At 39.4% G+C, this 13,761-nt stretch overlaps 1 pseudogene; it reads right to left on the bottom strand.

Moving 5' to 3' along the window:
* The window catches only part of LOC149248536 (peroxidase 12-like), a 277,343-nt pseudogene that overhangs the window by 32,668 nt on the left and 230,914 nt on the right, over positions 1–13,761 (bottom strand).

Below are 13,761 nucleotides of genomic sequence, written 5' to 3'. Positions count from 1 at the left end.
TGCCCCCTCGAAGAGGCAAGTGAACATTACTTTCTGAATAATAAAATACCTGCTATTATTTCTCACTATTCTATGTTCTGGGTATACTTCTATGCATATTTGGTATTCTTGTATCGTCTTCCAGGTTAAGAGCATAACAAGTGGTATTAGAGTGCTTTCAAGGGCCGGTGGGATCTCCATTTTTTTAGCAATTTTTTTTTTGGCTAGATACGTGTTCCAACATCTTTAAACCATGAGATTTATCGTTGAAAGTATAAACCTATGGAATTGGGGAGGAATGCACGCAGGAAATACAAGAGGTGGTCATGCTTGTTGGACTCCCTTGTAACCCCTTTGGGTACCCCTTCGAGTAGTAGCACATTAGGCAGAACCGTGCATGGACTGTCTTCCAAGTACCCTCTGGTATATCAGAAGCCCCCTAGCTCCCTTGAAACCTCGCCATAAATAAAACATCTGCCATCTTGCTGCTATAGTACACCGAGAACAGCACTCGGAGAGATTACTCGCCCATACGATAGGGTAGTCGGGTTGTATGGCCAAGGGTACGGTTGATCCTCCTTGGTTAGTGCCCTAAAAAATTGGGCCGGGTATTACTGTCAGACCCTTATGTATATTGCAATCTGTAGCACCTGACACTCCTCGAGACCATAGTTCCCTTTTATATCTCTGGATCACACATAATCTCTGCCAGATCAGATTTCGTAAGTGGGGTTTGCAACAGCAACAGAAATCAGTCCCGCAGTTCAGATTTAACAGAACAACCATTCAGATTGATTAGATCCATCAGATCCGTAGCAGCAATATGTTTCGCCACTCAAATCTATCTGATCAGCCATTTAGATCTCTTAGATCCACTAGATCCTCCATCCAGAGCTGAGTAGTTGTGTGGGTTCCTATACCGGGGCGTGATTTTCGCAGGACTTTTGGTAGCATTGACATTTTGGGGATTCAGCTACTGCACTATTCCTAAGTAAGGAGTAAAACTCCGTTGAGAGTTTTCAGAAAAAAAGAAAAAAAAAGTCTGAGACTCCCCAGGGCGCTTATTGGTGACCTAACTCATAAGAATTAGGACGACGAGCTGAGCAAGGTGGTACCATTCAATTGTTAGTGCCAAAAAAAAATAAAAATCGGGCAGTCCCAAATTTCAAGTACATCGGATCGGTGCATGGTAGAAACTAGAACTCAAGCTATGGCCAATGAGAAGATCGAAAAACTTGAACAATCCTTGAAAGACATCCAAGACCAGCTGGCGACAATAACTAACACACTCTCTAAGGGCAAGGCGGAAGCCCGTGAGGAGGCGTATATTGGCCTTCACAAGCCAACAAATAAGTGGGAAGAATCTGGGACAATCTACCTATGAGATGGAAATGATGGCCATATTACATGCAGTTGATACCTGGCGACCTTACTTATTGGGGGGACGTTTCCAAATCTGCACAGACCATCACAGTCTTAAATATTTTTTGGAGCAACACCTATCCTCACCACAACAAAATAAATGGCTTGCCAAAATGCTGGGATATGATTATGAGATCATTTACAAGAAAGGGTGTGAAAATATTGTAGCATCTGCATTATCTCGCCAATTTGAGGAAGAAAGTACCCTACTCGCGATTTCCCTTCCCCTTCTAGAATGGATTGAAGAGGCTCGCAGGGAATGGTTTTCACATCCCTGGCTCTCCCAACTCATTACTCAATTGCAGGTGGATCCAAATTCCACCAAGGGCTACTCATGGCAGGATGAGATTCTTCGCTACAAGGACATAGTCATAATATCACCTATCCACCCTCAAGAGCTGCATTTTGGTGGAGTTGCACTCATCCCCCACTATAGGACATTCAGGCTTTCAAAAGACGTATGCTCACACTAGAAGATCATTTTTTTGGACAGGCATGAAAAAGGACATTCTTACTTTTGTAGTGGAATGTGATGTCTGTCAGCGCCACAAAGGGGAGACAGTCAAAGAACCATGCACATTACAACCATTGCCCATCCTGGCATCAATATGGACGGAGGTTTTGATGGATTTCATTACACGTCTTCCAAAGTCAGGAAACAAGTCAGTCATCATGGTGGTTGTGGACCGACTTTCTAAGTATGCTCATTTTTGTGCCCTACCCACACCCTTTTACACCGACTTTGGTCGCTCAATCTTCCATGGATCAGATCTTCAAATTCCATGGCATGCCCACTTCTATTGTGTCTGATCGTGACCCGATCTTCACCAGTAATTTTTTGCAGGAACTCTTCAGGCTACATGGTACCCAACTAAAACTCAGTACTTCCTATCATCCACAAATGGATGGTCAATCTGAAGTAGTCAACAAATGTCTAGAAACCTACCTTAGGTTCTTCACTTCAGAAAAGCAACATCTTTGGGTACAGTGGTTACCTCTAGCTGAATGGTGGTATAACACCAACTATCATGCCACCACCAAAGTGACTCCCTATGAAGCAGTTTATGGTAAACTCCCTCCTTCCCCTACTTCTTATATCAAGGGGTGCTCAAAGGTACAAGCAGTGGATCAACTCCTATAGGACTGCACAACCATGCTCGCCCATCTTAGAAAGAATCTTCATCAAGCTCAAAACCACATGAAGCAACAGGTAGATTAGCATTGCTCAGAACGCCAATTTCAAGAAGGGGATCAGGTATTTTTGAGGCTGCAACCATATAAGCAAACATCACTCAAAGACAATGGTTGTCAGAAACTATCTCCAAAATTCTACGGACTGTATCGTGTACTTCAGCACATTGGAGAAGTGGGCTACAAGCTAGCTTTGCCACCCACTGCAAAAATCCATCAAGTTTTCCATGTCTCATGCCTCGAGAAAGTGGTTGGGAACAATTGTAGAATTCAAACCAGTCTACCTGAATTGGATGAAGAAGGGTCAATCTGGCTCCAACCTGAATAAGTCCTAGACACATGAGAACAGCACCTACATGGCCGCATGATCAAGGAAGTCCTCGTCAAGTGGAAAGACACCTCTCCGGAAGATGCAACCTGGGAACCAACCACTATTCTTCAGCAGTTTCCGCAGCTTCAGCCTTGAGGACAAGGCTATTCTTAAGGGGGGAAGGCATGTTAGGGTCCCAACCTAACCCCCTTATTTATGTAGTAGGATCGAGTCATAGTTATAGTTAATTAAAGATTCAATAAATCCCATATTAATAAACGTAAGTGGTTAACCCACATTTAATGACGGGACCACAGTTAGTTGCAAATGGGCCATGGTATTAGATAGATGGTATTAATAAGAGCCATGGTATTGCATGTATGAGTCATATATAAAGGATATAGACTCCTTGCGAGGAGCATCATGTCTTATTTTGTAATCGATCTCTGCTCTATTGGAGGTTGCCCCCTCGAAGAGGAAAGTGAACATTACTTTCTGAATAATAAAATACCTGTTGTTATTTCTCACTGTTCTATGTTCTGGGTATATTTCTGCACATATTTGGTATTCTTGTATCATCTTGCAGGTTAAGAGCATAACAAGTCATCCCTTGCCATGACATTAGCGCCCATTTTTCTGCTGTTGTGAACCTTCCTAGATAAATTTCTTCACTATTTCTACCATTTTGGAGCACGCACCTTTTGGTGCTACCATCCCCAAGAGTTGGTGTATTAGTATGGATTGCAAGACAACTTTAACTAAGACTATTCTTCCGGCTAGGTTTAGAGATCTGAATGCCCAGTTGCTTATCCTGCCTTGCAGCTTCTGTATAGTGTGCTGCCAGTTTACTAATTTTAAGGAATTGGTTGTCAAAGGTATGCCTAGATATTTAGTTGGAAGATCCTCTACCCTAAAACCCATCATTCTTGATAGATAAGACTTGACATTTCCAGTTGTGTTAAAGAAGTAAGCACAAGATTTCTCATTGTTAATTTGAGTGCTCGAGGCTTCCATAAATAGATCTAGAATGTTCTTCATCCTTTTGACTTCCCTAAGCAACACATTGCAGAATAGCATAATGTCATCCACGAACTGCTGATGGGTGATCGAGAGCTTATTTCCCCATGCCCAAATCCCTTTGATTGTGTTCTCCTGTACCTCTTTTTTGATATAACGTCCTAGGCCCTCAGCTGCTATAATAAATAGGAAGGGCAATAGAGGGTCTCGCTGTCTTAACCCTCTTGAGGCATTGAAGGTGGATGTCGGGGTTCCATTTAGGATTATTGAAAGACTGGGGTAGACATCATTGCTGAAATCCAATCTACCCATATTATACATAACCCAAATGCTTCCATTACTTTCCTTAGGTAATCCCAGTTTAATCTATCATAGGCTTTGGATAGGTCCAATTTAAACATCACCCCTACCAGCTTTTTGGATTTTAACGAATGTACCACTTCTTGGGATACAATCAGTCCATCCATAATCTGTCTACCCTCTACAAAGCCTGTTTGCTCCGGTGATATAATACTAGAAAGAATCGGTTTCAGTCTCTTAGTAATTACTGTATAAATAATTTTGTAAATAACATTACACAGAGAAATCAATCTAAACCCCTGCAGTTCATCAGACTTAGAGGATTTAGGTATGAGGGAAAGAATGGTAGCGTTTAGACCTGGACATACCTTTTGGTTCCTTCTGGATTCTTCCACCACAGCTACAATGTCATTGCCTATAAATTTCAAGGATGCTTGGTAGAATTCCGTCGTAAATCCATCCGGTCCCGAGGCCTTATTTTTCTTTAGCCCTTTCACCACTTTGTCGACTTCCTCTATCGTGACTGTTGTCATTATCGTAAGGCTTTTCTCTCTAGTTACTATCTTGGGGATCTCATTGCATATTCTGCTCACTACCACCTGTCTATCATATTGAGGTTCCGTTAGGAGGTCTTTAAAATACCTCACCAGGGTTTCCTCCATTTCCTCATGTTGGGTTTGTCTTTCCCTAGCTTCATTTTTCAAAGAGAAGATTCTATTGCTCTACCTGTGTTGTATCATTGCTTTGTGGAAAAATTTAGTGTTCCTTTCTCCCTCTCGCAACCAGTTCACTCTTGACTTCTGTCGCCATAATATCTCTTCCTGTTTCCTTCGTTCCTCTATTTGGCTGACCAATCTGCCTTCTTTAGCTTCTAATTCAGGGCTTCTCCCTTCTCTTATAATTTCTTGTTGGATTTCTTCCATCTTTTGAGTTAGCTGCTGTTGGTCCTTTAGTATGTTTCCAAATTCCTGTTGGTTCCATCTCTTGATGTTTTGCTTGATTTCCTTTAGTTTGCATTGGAATGTTTGCATTCTGTTCTTACCCCTTTGTTCACTCTTTGTCCACCATTCCTCTACCTTTCTTATGAATTTAGGGTCCATAAGCCAGAACGATTTAAATCTGAAGGGTATCTTTTTGGAGCTAGCTTTGAGTTCAATCTCAAATCTCACCAGCCAATGCTCTGATCCCATCCCAGGTAGTATCATTGCTTCCATGAAAATGTCTCTACTTACTATCTCCTCTGATATTAAAAATCTATCTAATCTTGACGCAATTTGATGTCTGCCTCAGCTTCTATTATTCCAGGTATGAATTCCATTAGTGGTTGGGAGATCCACTAATCTCCGATCATTTATGGTATCCCTAAACATCTCCATGTCTGCATCCACCCTGCATACTCCACCTCTTTTCTCATTTAGGGATTTGATCATATTAAAATTCCCTTCTATTATCCATGGAATATTATGATACAATCCTCTCACTTTTATCATGTTATCAATGAAGTTTTTCCTTTCTCCTAGTATGTGTGGACCGTAGACTACTGAGAGCAGGACCCACTCTTTGGAGCCGAGGTTACTGGATTTTCCAGATAGTATTCTTGGCATACTTGTCCAATCCTCGAATCTGACCTCCTCTGGATTCCAGAGTATTGCCAAACCTCTTGCGCTTCCAGCAGCATCTTGTCCTACTACCTCATACCTTGGTTTGAAGTTTCCCATGATCTCTTTCATCTTTATTTCACTAATCTTGGTTTCTTGTAATAACATAACACTGGGCTTATCTTTCCGCAATCGCTCTTTAAGATATCGTTGTTTCCCCTTACTATTCAGACCCCTTATATTCTAGGTCATGATTATCATTTCAACAATTTGGTTGGTTGGTGGAATGCCTCCGATAATGGCACCACTCGTCCTGAGTTAACGAGCATTTCTCCTACCATTTGGATGGATTCACTCATGGGTCTTCTACCTCTTTTCTTCCCTACTTTGCCTATTGCTCCCGTCTCTGATCCTTGTCCTCCTTGTCATACAAGATGCTCTAGTTGATTTACCACTATCGTTCCTTGTTTTAGTTTGTACTATTGAAACATTTCCTTATAGAGTTATTTTTGGTCTTCAGGGATGAACCTCTCATCCAGGTGTCACCACTCCTACAGTAGTATTTTCATTACTTGTTCCTCTTCATTGTAATTTTCCTTATATATGCCTATCTCCATTGGATGTTGCTCTATTTGTTCTTTGGTAATTCCCCCTTATCTTTCTTCCTCTGTTGTTGTCATTACCTACTGTTTCCCTTTTTCTTTCTTCTGTGGTTCTTTTGGTTCTTCCCCATTTTCCACTAGTATCTCCTCCATTTCTTCCTCTTGTAGAACTGCAAATTCATTTTGGTTTACCTTTTCCTTCTCCTTTGGGGGATTCTTGTGGATACCCGATGGTTTTGGATTCCTTTTTCTTCTGTGAACCTCCTGGAAGCCTCCTTCCATTTCCTTGCTTGGTTCTTCCTCATTCTTATTTCCTTGGGTGTTCTCTGGGATGTTTAGGGGGAAAGATCTAAATAGGTCGCCTTATTCATGGCATCTCCTACACCTAAATGGTATATGCTCATAATCCAGGGGCTGTTGCCAAACTTCATCATGATATTCTACTTCAATACAATCAGGGAGAGGTTCTATGATGTTCATGTAAACACATATCTGGGCATAAGAAGTGTACCTTCCTTTACTTCTTGTATCAGCCACGTTGACAAAGGTTCCAATCGAGTTACCTATCCCTTCCAAAATTTCTGGGTCCCAAAAATCCATTGGAAGGCAAAACAATCAAACCTAGATTGGCGCCGCTAGCATTTTTTCCTGATCTAGGTTATAACACTCTTCCCAATGTTGCATGAATAAGCCAGCGTTATTAAAGAAATATGGCCCCTCCTTCAAAGACCCTCTCTTTGTCTGCTAGATGAGCAAAAACTACTGAGAAGAATCCTTTTTCTCCTAGTTTCAGATCTATGTGTCCTTTGGGTTGCCAACATTGGTGGATCCATTTAATCAGTTCTTTTTCTGTTGGCCAAACTCCTATGAATTTACAGATCAGCGTGTGATCCTTCATGTACCCCCTATACTCTTCTATTTTGTTGTTAGGAATGACAAACTTGGGTTTTTTAACTGCTCTGGGAAGGCATTTTCCTCCCAATCCCGCCTACCATCGTGCTCCCATGACTTGTGTGTTACTCCTTCTTCCTTGTGGTCTGTTAGGCCCCTGTCTGCTCGCCTCCCCTGCTGTAACATTCTTATAGGATGGGCTCATGCCCCCCCCTTCCAGAGTCATCCTGCCTATGACATGCCTCACCTGCTTTCTTGCGCCTCGAGCTCTGGCATGCTGTCGTATTTTTTTGTCAGGATCTGCCAATACCCCTACCCTCTGGTGCTATAGCAGGCTTGCCAAGGCAAACCTGCTTCAAACCCTAACCCGTGACCCAACACTCCTAGCCTTCCTCCTTCAATAAAAATATTTTGATACGAAAGAATATTGACATTTACTTTAAAAATATATTAATTAAAAAAATCTTTTAATAAAAAATTAAGTTTTATGGTTAAAACTTTTATTTGGCCCTATATATACTCTATATAAAATTCAAAAATACAATTGAAACAACGAAAAACAACATATATTGTATTTTGCATGTGAAGAAATTTGATCTCTCTATGCTGATATTAGATCCATATTTAAGATGGATTTATGATAGTTTATGAAAATTATAAATATATATTAAAAAGTTGAAATAAATTCATTATTTTTAAAATGATTTATATAAGATAAACTTCCCATTTATGATATATGTTCATAATGAAAAAATTTACATGTTGTAGATGGTAAAATGCATATGCATATTATCTGATCTTGATTTCTCATAATCCATAAAGGAAAACTAAAAAATACAACTGATGTATTTTTTTCAAACTTTCTTATTTTCCACCTCTCGCCAACCACCAGTGGATGTTACAATGGACACTTGATTCTCTTTTGAATTTGTTGGATATTCTTTGTCAGAATCAGATCCCTCTGATCCATGAATTTGTGTGCTGCCACTTACTTGCATTTCTGATGTGATCCCTCTGATCGATGAATTCATGTGCTGCCACTTACTTTCATTCCTGATGTGATCCCTCTGATCCATGAATTTTCTTTCCGCCACTTACTTCCATTCCTGATGTGTGTGACTCATGTCGTTGAGGAGGGTTGTTGGACCTCGGAAAGCAGGCATAGTTGTCACGTGTTCTATCTCATCCTTTTGTGAGTTGTTCAGAAAGTTATGTACATCATTGTCTGCATTATTTTCTATTGTCTCTTCTTCTTCTTCTTCTTCTTCTTCTTCTTCTTCTTCTTCTAGGAGATAAGTGCATTGCTAACCTTTTGGACTTTTGAATAGTTTCTTGTTTCTTTTGGGGTATTTTCTAGCTTGTGGGTAGGCACTATGAGGGTAACCTATTTACAGACATCCACGACATCGAAAAGTTGTATTTTTGTAATCTAATGGTTGAGTCCATTGCATATTATTATTAATCAGTACAATACAATCTAGCAATCCTTGGCTAAGATCTACTTCAACACATATTATGGCGAAAGTAAATATACCTCTTGAAATTCTATCCACATCAATCTTGAGAAATTTACCCAAGTAGTTCCCTATTCCTTCTAATACTTTATGATGCCAAAAGTGTAGTGGAAGGTTGTGTAACCTGACCCATATAGGTATTTTAGATACCACCATAGTGGTGGCATCAAAAGATGGGAACTAGGGGATCATGAAGAGTCCTTCATTGCCCCAAAACCATGGTTCCTCATTGTTGGCATATTCCTTATCTTTAACTTTGTTGAATCTGACAATAAAAAACCCCTTGGAGCATAAATGAATTTGAAAATTTGGTGCCCATGTAGAAAATATCCAATGGTGTAGAGCGTCTGATTTATGCCAAAATCCATTAAATCTACATATGGATTCTTTAGTATAGAAATTTGAATATAGCTCATTTACCTCACGGAATGAGATTGTTAAGGTTGGAATCTGGTATTTTTGTTCCACGATATAGGACCCATTCTGGAGGTGGTGCTGGTTTTGTTTCGGCTTTATCCTTCCCTTTGACCACGTCTTTAAAAGAGCCTCTACCCCTTGAGCTGGTTCCAGAGCATCCTCCTTGCAATCTCATATTGAGGATGATGCTCAAATATGACACAATACCATAATCCTTGAGTATGTGATTATCCTGTAAAATTTGTCCTGAATAAATCAAGCTTTGCATGTGTGTTGATATGCTTAGATGAATATGGATTTCACACTTTAATTCTTGAATCCACCTCCCCTTTCAGATCTGCTTGCAGATATTTTTTCCTTATAGTGTTCTGATAAAGATTTGAATCAGATTCAGATTAGTAGTGAGTGGTTCTGTCCGAGAGTGGGGTCGATCTGTTGCCGAAGGTTCTAGATCTAATAGATCTAGGCAAAGTGGTACCCCATCTATTACTTGAATCGTCGGATCCAGGTCATGGAAGATTTTCCTTGGGTCACACTCCAGTTATGTCTACTTCAAGTGCTAAGGATCCACTAAGGAGCTAAGATCTTTGAAAATAAATGTTGGATCAGGCTCGATGTTCCTTGGAGGAGTGAGTATGCAATTTTCCAAATGAAGGACCTTATTTGCAAACCCTCGAATTGATTGGAACATGGTTGTTTGTGTTTCATCTGGTAGGGACGACGAATGGATTTGGGATTGCAAGGCTCCTAATAGTGCTTCCCATACATACCCTTCTCTGTGATTTGGGATTGTGATCTGGAGTAGAACAAAGCGGAGGCGTGTACAGACCTCCGAATCTGGGCAGAGAGTTTTTCGATCGGTTTTTTGGATTACTAGATCTGTTACATCTTTGATAGATCTGGAGATAAAGCTGTGTTTCGTGGAGGGGAGGATCAACCCAAATCCAAACATAGACCATACAGATGCAGAGATCTCTTGCTCTGATTCATGGTAAAGATGCTTAGGGGGCTATCCGGCTGAGACCACAAAACCGATTATGGAAATTATGTGAAGGCAAGTGGATTCATGGCTGAGTTCTCCGATGTTTCCCTAGACGTTGGACTGGAAAATCGCATGAGAGACACCTGCATAAACCCTCTCCATCGCCATTGTATTCGCTCTCTCTCGCATGCAAACTATGTTCAAACTAATATTTAGTTTCTGTTTCACTGAGCCAACTAATCCCAGTTGTGTTACTATTTATGATTTTGGTTATTCATAACTTTGTTTTATTAGACCTTTTGGGAATATTCCCAGACATATATTCATATTCAAAAAAAATATTATTAATAATATTAGATAGTTTATTTTAATACTTCCCTTTCATATTAGTCCATTTCATAATTTCTCTAATAAAAAGCTATCAAATAAAAATACATACTTCCATGCCATATAATAAGTCTATAATTTATTATATGGGTGATATTCATTATTAAATTATGTAATAATTATTTGAAAATAATTATGTATAAATTAAATTAAAAAATTAAATAAAAATGATAATGTTATAATTTATTAAAAAATATTAAAAACTTAAACTTACCACAAACATTTACATCTTACGTGATAGATATCGATCACTACCACAAACATTTACATCTTACTTGAGAGATATTGATCATTATAGTATATAAAGCACCTTTTACAACAAACATTTACATCTTACCTACAGATATTGATCATTATAATATATAAAGCGCCTTTTACAAAATTTCTGAAGGAACAATGAAGTCATTTCGTAGGAAATTGCAACGTTAGTACTGATTTTCTATTATAAAATAATTGTACTCATTTTCTATTATAAAATAATTTACTTCATAGTTATCGATAAATATAATATATAAAGTGTGTTTGGAAAGAAAACGAGCAATATATTGATAGATATTGATCATTATAATATATAAAGGGCCTTTTACAAAACTTCTACGCATTTTGCAAAATTTCTAAATGAAAAAAGATTTCACATAGGATTTTTTTTTTTTCTCATTAAAAAAACTAAAATTATCATGGAAAAGTCTTTCATGGGAAGTGATTCCAACGTTAATACTCATTATATATTTATAAAATAATTTATTTCATAGATAAAGATAATTATAACATATAAAGTGTGTATTGAAAGAAAATGAGCAACATATTAAAACATTTCAATACGTAAATTTTCTAACATTTCAATCCATACTTTTCCTGGTAGTGAATAGCAGTCATATAAAATTAAGACATACAGAAGATCAACGTACGTTGCTCGAAATTACAATTTAAAGTTGTAGGTGGACTGTGAAGTTCTCGAAGAACAGGGTCTGGTTAGATGCAAAATTATTCACAATGTCTTCAGAGTCGGTGGAATCCGTGTACAGACTCGCGTCGGAGGTGAAAAGTGCTTCGCCATTCTGCACGTCGACGTAATAATTGTTGTCGAAAACATTTGGAGTAATGAGATCCAAGTTTGTTGAGTTGACCGTGTCATTAACCACTGGACATATTGAATAAAGAGTGCTTGCAAAAGTGGTGTTTAAAGTTGGATCCACAATTGTGTCTCCTGTGGTGAGGTTATATAATCGGTTGTCGAAGGAGGTGCAGTGACCAAGACCAATTGTGTGCCAACATGAAACATAACCATAATAATCTCATTTTTAGTCTGTGCCATCTAGCAATGGGTAGGGACTATAGTAATCCGAAAGCCTTGCTTTAGCATTAGTTTCGACCTGTTCAACTCTGTTATACGGTGATTATTACAAAGTTCTCAATTGCGCTGTGCCGGGATAACCAAAGTCTTCGAAGTTATTCTGCTTTGCCATCTTATTTGGCCTCTTCCCGAGGCGGAAGAGGCTGGAGCATAGCCTATTTTGCTTTAGGCCCTGTTCATTATTACTAACCGTCAACGGTTTCATGTTAATGTTGACATTAGTTTGTATTATCGGCACAATCGTTTGCAGGTTAGGCTTTGAGCAGGGTCGCTGGCTACACCGCCATCTGCATGTACTACTTGTCAGCCAGATATTAAGGCTTCTTTGCAGGCAAGCCATGTACTACTTGTCAGCCAGATATTAAGGCTTCTATGCAGGCAAGCCATGTAAGTTCTGGTCCGGGGCGAATTTGATTTCTCTGGGCATACAGTATTCCGAGAGGGAGCGTTCTGATTCCGGAAAGCAGCTCAGGACCGAAACCGAATGAGAGCGAGCTGTAGTGTAATTTGCTAAGAGGAATTGCAGTGTAATTTGCTAAGAGGAATTTGCAGGATTTCCTCTTGCCCAGGAGGGAGCTACAGTGTAATTCCTCAAGTCCCCACTGTAGGTAAGACTGTATGGAAATCTCCTATTAGTAGCCCAGGCAACCACTTTGTTAATACTGTAATGCTTCGAGTTGAGAATAGATTTTTCCTACTGAACCATGCCTTGCCTTCTCAGAAGGTTTATCTATAATTGGTGGTTGGAAGTCAAATTGCGTGCATAGAGTCCCTATGGTTTCTGCAATTCACACTTATCACTAGCGCCAGCCCAGGTTTTGCAAAGGGATGGCTCTGCTTAGGTAATATCAGGACCAACCCACAACAAGTCTTCTCTTTTTTCCTGTTGTGCGAAGGGAAGGAAAAAACAAACCGTCTGTAACAAACCAACCTGTACAAAGCCCCACTAGATATGAGTGTCTTGAGCTGGGAAGGCGTAACAGATTGAAGCCAAAAACATTGCTACCGCACACATCCCTGTACAACTCCCTTACCATTTCATGTGCTAATGCCATGGTTTCTGCAATCGACCTACCATTCTTAAGCCTTCCTTCTTCGATAAGCTTTCTTAGATGAATGACGGAGTCTGACTGTGGATAGAGGGAGAATCGAATTACTACCTGACTCTCGACTTCTACAGTGAACTAAAGCCCCTCGAGCCCCTTAGAAGTGTTGCTTTTGGCCTGTTACAAGATTAATCTCTTTTGTTTCTCACACGTTTTTTCTGCATTTTAATGAATATATTGCTAGACTTTTAGGCATTTCCGTCTGGGGTCTCGATAGTCTCTGGCTGGATTTCTCTATTGTGTCTAACCTGAAATATACTCTTTGGAAACTCAGTTACGAAACCAAAACATGAACTACACGACCAGACAGGTGGACAGTCCGAAAAGTGGTGATTTATGTGCGATGATTACAAATATTTGTATGTTACGTGTTTGCATGCTTTCCGCGTGCCTTTTGGAAAGCTCTATCGGCCCACACAACTAGACAGGTGGACAGTCACAAAAGTGGTGATTTATATGTGATGATTACAAATCTTTGTATGTTACATGTTTGCATGATTTCCGCGTGCTCATCTATACTGCCGTTATTTTCTCATTATTATTGTTATTATTTATTCCCATAAGCTTAAATGGTTATTATTTCTCCCTGTAAGCCTATTTTCTATGGTTGCATTAGCGCTTATAAAATGGGTGTAATTCAATGGTTTAATAGCACACAAATTGACTTGTTGCATGATGCTATATGACTGTA

The sequence above is a fragment of the Pinus tabuliformis genome, chromosome 7, assembly GCF_031772625.1.
Source record: "Pinus tabuliformis cultivar Carrire ecotype Pingquan chromosome 7, CPIR1, whole genome shotgun sequence".
Classification (NCBI taxonomy): domain Eukaryota; kingdom Viridiplantae; phylum Streptophyta; class Pinopsida; order Pinales; family Pinaceae; genus Pinus; species Pinus tabuliformis.
This window is presented reverse-complemented; position numbering and strand designations above follow the sequence as displayed.